Source organism: Bubalus bubalis, chromosome 13, assembly GCF_019923935.1.
Source record: "Bubalus bubalis isolate 160015118507 breed Murrah chromosome 13, NDDB_SH_1, whole genome shotgun sequence".
Taxonomy (NCBI): domain Eukaryota; kingdom Metazoa; phylum Chordata; class Mammalia; order Artiodactyla; family Bovidae; genus Bubalus; species Bubalus bubalis.
In genome coordinates, this window is record NC_059169.1 from 2,526,985 (window position 1) to 2,532,984 (window position 6,000).

Below are 6,000 nucleotides of genomic sequence, written 5' to 3' on the forward strand. Positions count from 1 at the left end.
TTCCGGCTCCGTTGCTGGCTCTGCCTCCCCTCCCCTGACTCCAGCCCTGCATCTCCTGTCTCTCTGCAGGGGCTGGTGCCTGTGGACACCTCCCTGTGCCCACCACGGAGGGCAGCTCCCTGGGCCTGCTCCCCGCCCGCCCCTCAACTTCCCTGCTGGGCTTCCTGGAGTTGGCTCCCAGATGAAGGACTTGAACCCAGATCTTTGCCTCAGGGACAAAGATTGGAGGCGCGAGACTGAGAGAATTATTTTCTCAGTCCGTGCTTCCCTGGCTAGTATTTAAAATGAAAACTTGAGCATTGCCTCAGTACTTCACACGCACTTTTCTGTCTTGCTTTTTCTTGCTTGTCCCTCTTCCCAAGACCATGTGTTTCCCTGATTGATCTTGTGTGCTGTCCATCTTTCCTATAGAACCTAAGTGACCGGGGGCGGTGAGGTCCGCCTTGTTCACACCTGTTCTCCAGACCCTAGAATAAGGCTGCCGTGCATACAGTAGGCATTCAATAAATGCTCTGTGAATCTTCCATCCTGGCAAAGTGGGACTGTCTCAAGCAGGTGTAATGTCATAGGCTCTAGGAGTTGGAAGGAGCCTCAGAGTGCTTGAGTCCTATTTTCTCGGCACAGAAATCCTAGGTAATCGATGAACTTGCGTCCCCTTGCGTTATTTTGGGGTTAAGGACTTGAAACTGCACACAGCCTGTTCCTCTGCTGGAGAGCCCCAGCTCCAATCCACAGACATTTCTAAGAGAACGCCGATGCCCATGCAGGCCTTACTGGATGTAGGTAAGTTCTCAGGCTGTCAGCCTGGGACTCCAAGAGGTGCCAGCCAGGGGCACAGTTAATGCAGGATGGATGAGCCGGAGGGTTGAGGTTGGAGACTGATGGGCCCTCCAGGCCGTAGCAGGCCCTGCCTCTGGACTGACTATGTTTCCTTATTAAATCAGCTAGTTTGGTACAGGGTCTCTGTGGCCCTAACTGGCTCACGCTAGCTATGCAGGTTGGGGGAGGGGCATGTACTCTAGACATATACTCAAAGCATGAGACAGTGGTGGTGGAATTTCTGCTGGTACTTTGTGTTTAGGGGTGAATGAGCACCCCTAAATGCTCATTACAATGAATCTTGACCTTCATTCATCTCTTTTGGAATTTTATAAATAGACGCTGATCTTCCCAACCTACGGATTGTCAAGCAGATTCTTTACCACTTGAACCACCTGGAAATCCCAAGTAAGGAAATAGAGTAGCTCTATTTTCAGTAAATCAACTGGATTTCCTTATTTATACTGCTATCTACTTCCACATGTTACATAAATTTTGGAGTAATCTGCTCTTTGGCTTAGAAACCGAATTGCCTTTGTTCAGTTCAGTTCAGTCGCTCAGTCGCTCAGACTCTTTGCGACCCCATGAATCGCAGCATGCCAGGCCTCCCTGTCCATCACCAACTCCCAGAGTTCACCCAGACTCACGTCCATCGAGTCAGTGATGCCATCCAGCCATCTCATCCTCTATCGTCCCCTTCTCCTCCTGCCCCCAATCCCTCCCAGCATCAGAGTCTTTTCCAATGAGTCAACTCTTCGCATGAGGTAGCCAAAGTACTGGAGTTTCAGATTTAGCATCATTCCTTCCAAAGAACACCCAGGACTGAACTCCTTTAGAATGGACTGGTTGGATCTCCTTGCAGTCCAAGGGACTCTCAAGAGTCTTCTCCAACACTACAGTTCAAAAGCATCAATTCTTCGGCACTCAGCCTTCTTCACAGTCCAACTTTCACATCCATACATGACCACTGGAAAAACCATAGCCTTGACTAGACGGACCTTTGTTGGCAAAGTAATGTCTCTGCTTTTGAATATGCTATCTAGGTTGGTCATAACTTTTCTTCCAAGGAGTAATTTTAATTTCATGAAATTAAAAGACACTTACTCCTTGCCCTTGTTACAGATGACCAATTAGCCTTATATTTTGCATTGTTGAATTTAAATCGCCTGACCCTTGATTTTATAGGGAACAAAGTTCTCTAAAATCACAAAGAAAGACGTATCCTTAACATCATCCAAGAAGTTTATGGATACAGTCCAAATTGTAATTCAGAACTGAGAAGGATGTATTAGGCTAAACTATCTAAAACCTAAGGCAATAACTATGACTTAACTTTGTTATCCTGGTGGCAGATACATGAACCACATGTGCGTAACGAGGAAGTCCTGGCATTATTGTATATCTTAAGGACCACTACCAACTTTCAATTTAAAAACGTGCTATTATACTGTTAGAAGTTGCAGATTGCGGATGCAGAGTCAGAGGCTGGAGCAGGCTGCTGGAAGCCGAGTCTGTCGTACAGTTTTGCAAGTTGAGGGTTCAGGTTTCTGCGGTTTTCAAACTTTGAGCCACTGTGATTCCCTAAAAATATATCATCTAGACAAGTCAACTTATTCCTTTTTTTTTCAGTTTTTTAAAAAAAATAGGGCATAGTTGCTTTACAATGCTGTGTTAGCTTCTGCTGTACAGCGAAGTGAATCAGCTCTATGTAGTCCCCTTATGCTTGAAATGTGAGCTGTTTGTGAATTTTCCAGACACGGCTGGGACAGGAAACAAGAAGAAAGGAACAGGCTCGTAGATGAGATGCCTACGGATTGGGAAGAGATGGACGCCCTTCCAGCCGTTTCCTCTGCAACTCAACTCCCTTAAATTGTACTGCACCGTCGTCTTTGCAGGGGAGTTGTGGGGGGGTTGGTGATGGATGAATTTTGAAAATCTGTGTTGAGGTGCGTCTCCTCCAGCACAATGCCAGTGAGGGCGGCCAGGGTCCCGGGGCAGACTCGGGAGAGGTTTAATCCTTGAACCTTGCATGAGGGAGGCAGGGGCCCCGCGGGGTGGCAGGCATGAAGGGCCTTTGCTGAACCCTGCCAGCCTGCAGGCATTCCTGATCGGGGAAAACACTTTAATTAATATGTAAAACAGCAGTGGGAAGAGCAGCCAGGTTAATTTCCAAACCACATCACTGCGGGCTGCGTTCCGGTTGTGAAACCCGGGGACCCTTCCCGGGGTTGCAGTTAAAGGCACAGAGGTGCTTTTGTAAATGTGGGAGCCGCCTCCGAGGTGCCCGGGGCCCTTTGATCTGCCCCCACCGTGGCATTCCTCTTCCCGTGCTCAGCAGCGATGCCTCGGCCGGGCAGGCTGTTGTTTTTCATCTCTGCTTTCTCCCACCGGCTGCTGGCAGTTGCCCGGGACCAGCCTGAAAGCGCATTGATGGGGGAGAGTGGCGGCCTTTTGTTCTCCTGCCTGCTGCTTGCGTCTCTCTGCTGCTGCTGCCTCTACCTGTGGAATGTGCAGAGGGGGCCCTCCCTGTCTGGGCTGGGACGGGAGCTCCATTCCCTGGCGGAGGTCTCCAACCCTGGGCGGAGTGTGTCACGTCCTCTCCGTGCTGAGCATCACGTGGTCCCTCCAGGGAGAGGTGTGTGAAGGAGCTGGAGCCTTCCCTGGCTTGGACAGGCCCCGCTTGCCCTGGCGCTGGACCGCTTAACCCAATTAAAGAGCAGGCGCAGCTGAGACGCGCGGGCCTGTGGGCACGTGTGCCCTCCTGGCTCGGCCGGCTCTCTGGCGTGTCTGTAGGCCGCCCTCCTCTGAGGCTCCCCCCGAAGAAAAGAGAAGCCTGTGCCCAAGTGATGGCCTCTCGTTATCCCGTCAAGGACCCCGTCCTGCCCGCTGGACGCCGCGCGTCTCCAAAAGCAGATAGGGGCAATTTTCTTGGGTCATGGACATCTTTTAATAATTGAAGCTCCGCCCCCAGGAAGAAAACCATATTTTTGCCTGTGTGCAAAATTTGCCCACATCCAAGTAGTTTTTCACACAGCCCGGTTCCAGCCCAGTCAAGGTGTCTCCACCAGCTTTCTGTCCTGTCTCCTCGGTCACCACTGCCAACGGCAACTCCACTGGCCACCTGGCTCTTGCCTGGATGGTTACTCTCACCCCCTGACCCCAGCCCTGGCACTGGTTAGCTTCCCATCCGAGATCCAGGCAGGTGCCTTGCCTTGAGCCCCAGGCCCCCCCGATGGCCTTTACAATGAAGCCCCAGCGCCAGCTTGGAAGCACAGCCCCTTGAGTCCCTCCCCTCCTCTGGGTGTGCCAAGCGCCTCGGCCACCCAGCCCTCCTGACCTCCCTACACTTTCCCGTCAGCCCCGTGTGAGTCCCCGGTTTGTCTAACACGCAGGCCTTTCTTACTCCCTCTGGGAATTCCTTGCTCCGAAGGACTTGCATGCTCCCTGGAGCACCACCCGGTCAGCCTCCCATGCCACTCAGTGTTCTCACTGGTGGCTGAGCGCCTTCTGCCTTCCCTTGGGCTTCTGCAGGCACCGTTTCTGTCGTCTGGGTCCTCCTCTCTGGACTGGCCAGGGCAGAGGCAGCCTCAGGTTTCCACAGGAAGGACTGTTGGGGGGCGGTGAGCTGGGGAGGGCGCTTGTCCTGAAGCTGAATTTCATGGCAAGGACCACGTGCCACGCCATGTGAAGTCCCTTCAGTCGCGTCCGGCTTTGAGACCCCATGGACTGTAGCCTGCCCGGCTCTTCTGTCCATGGGATTCTCCAGGCAAGAATGTCACCGTGGATTGCTGTGCCCTCCTCCAGGGGATCTTCCCAACCCATGAACTGAACTCACATCTCTCAGTGTCTCCTGCATCGGCAGGGAGGTTCTTTACCACAAGTGCCCCTGGGAAGCCCGGCAAGGACTATGTTCTAGCTTAAATCCAATGTATATTTGGGGCGGCTTGAGGGTTGGCGATTACACAGGGCAGGAACTAAGGCCCCAAGCCCGACCCTGCAACTGTTACCCAACTGGTCGACCAGACCCATGCCAGGGCCTGGTTCTGCAGCTGGCTCAGAGCCCACCCCATGGGACAGCTCTCTGTCCACCTGCATTCAGAATCCTAGGGAGAGGAAGGAACATGGGTTGAGCAAAATGCGACACGTGTCGATGTGTCTTGAGCTGGGCCAGGTACTCAATCTCTGGGAGCCTCACTTATCCAGCTTGTTGGTTCAATAATACTGCATCTCAGGGTCATTGTGGGGATTAGAAATATCACCTGCTTAAAACAGTCAGCACATTGCCTGCCACATAAAATATGTGGAATAAAAGTGGGATATTGGGGGAAGATGGCTTCATTCTGGGACCGTACTTCACCTGGGAAAGGTGGCTCCTTAGAGGTCTGGGGTGGGGGGATAGAGTGGAGCCCTGTTGGGGACTAGCCCACCCCCGCCATCACTGGTCCTCACCCATCTCTTGCTCCTTGACCGATGGCCACAGCCTGTCCATTTGCGTGAAGGCAGAGTCACTGTGGGGAAATGAGGCTTAACGTTTAAGGTTCATTCACCTCATTAGCACCCAGCAAGATCTGCATCCCTCTGGTCAGAGATGCTGGGGCTCAAAGAGGCTCCTTCCTGCTGCTAAGGTTAATTTTTGTGTGGTTCTGCTATTTCTTCTTTGAAGTTTTCTCCAAGACTTCAAGGAGGTCTACAAGAATGTGGAATTTTCCCTCTTGTCGCTGATGATGCCAACCAACTTTGTACCTCTTTCTCACAGGTCCCCACTCTGAGCTCCAACCGGGAGAGTGTCTCTTTGGAGCTTATATTAGGGTAATTATGGTACCCTTGTTTGGGGGCCTTTGCTGCTTGGCATGGACTCCCATCCTTCACAGTAACCCAGAGGCTTAGAGTGATAATAACTGGTTTGCAGAGTACTTAGGTGCTGGCCTTGAAGCCTCACAGAGCCTTTGAGGTAGGGGGTCCCAATTTGCAGTCATGGAGACCACTGCTTGATGAGATGAATGTCTCACCGGGAAGCCAGCCCCCCACCCCCGGCCAGTGCAGGCTGGCTTTCTCCCTTACAGAACTGGGAGCGTTGAGTTGATGTTGTTGTTCCAAATTGGATTACACATAAATTCTCTCTCCCTCCAACATTCAGCAAGCTTCCTGGCAGTCACTGAGGACTCCTGGCCTAATTGTTGC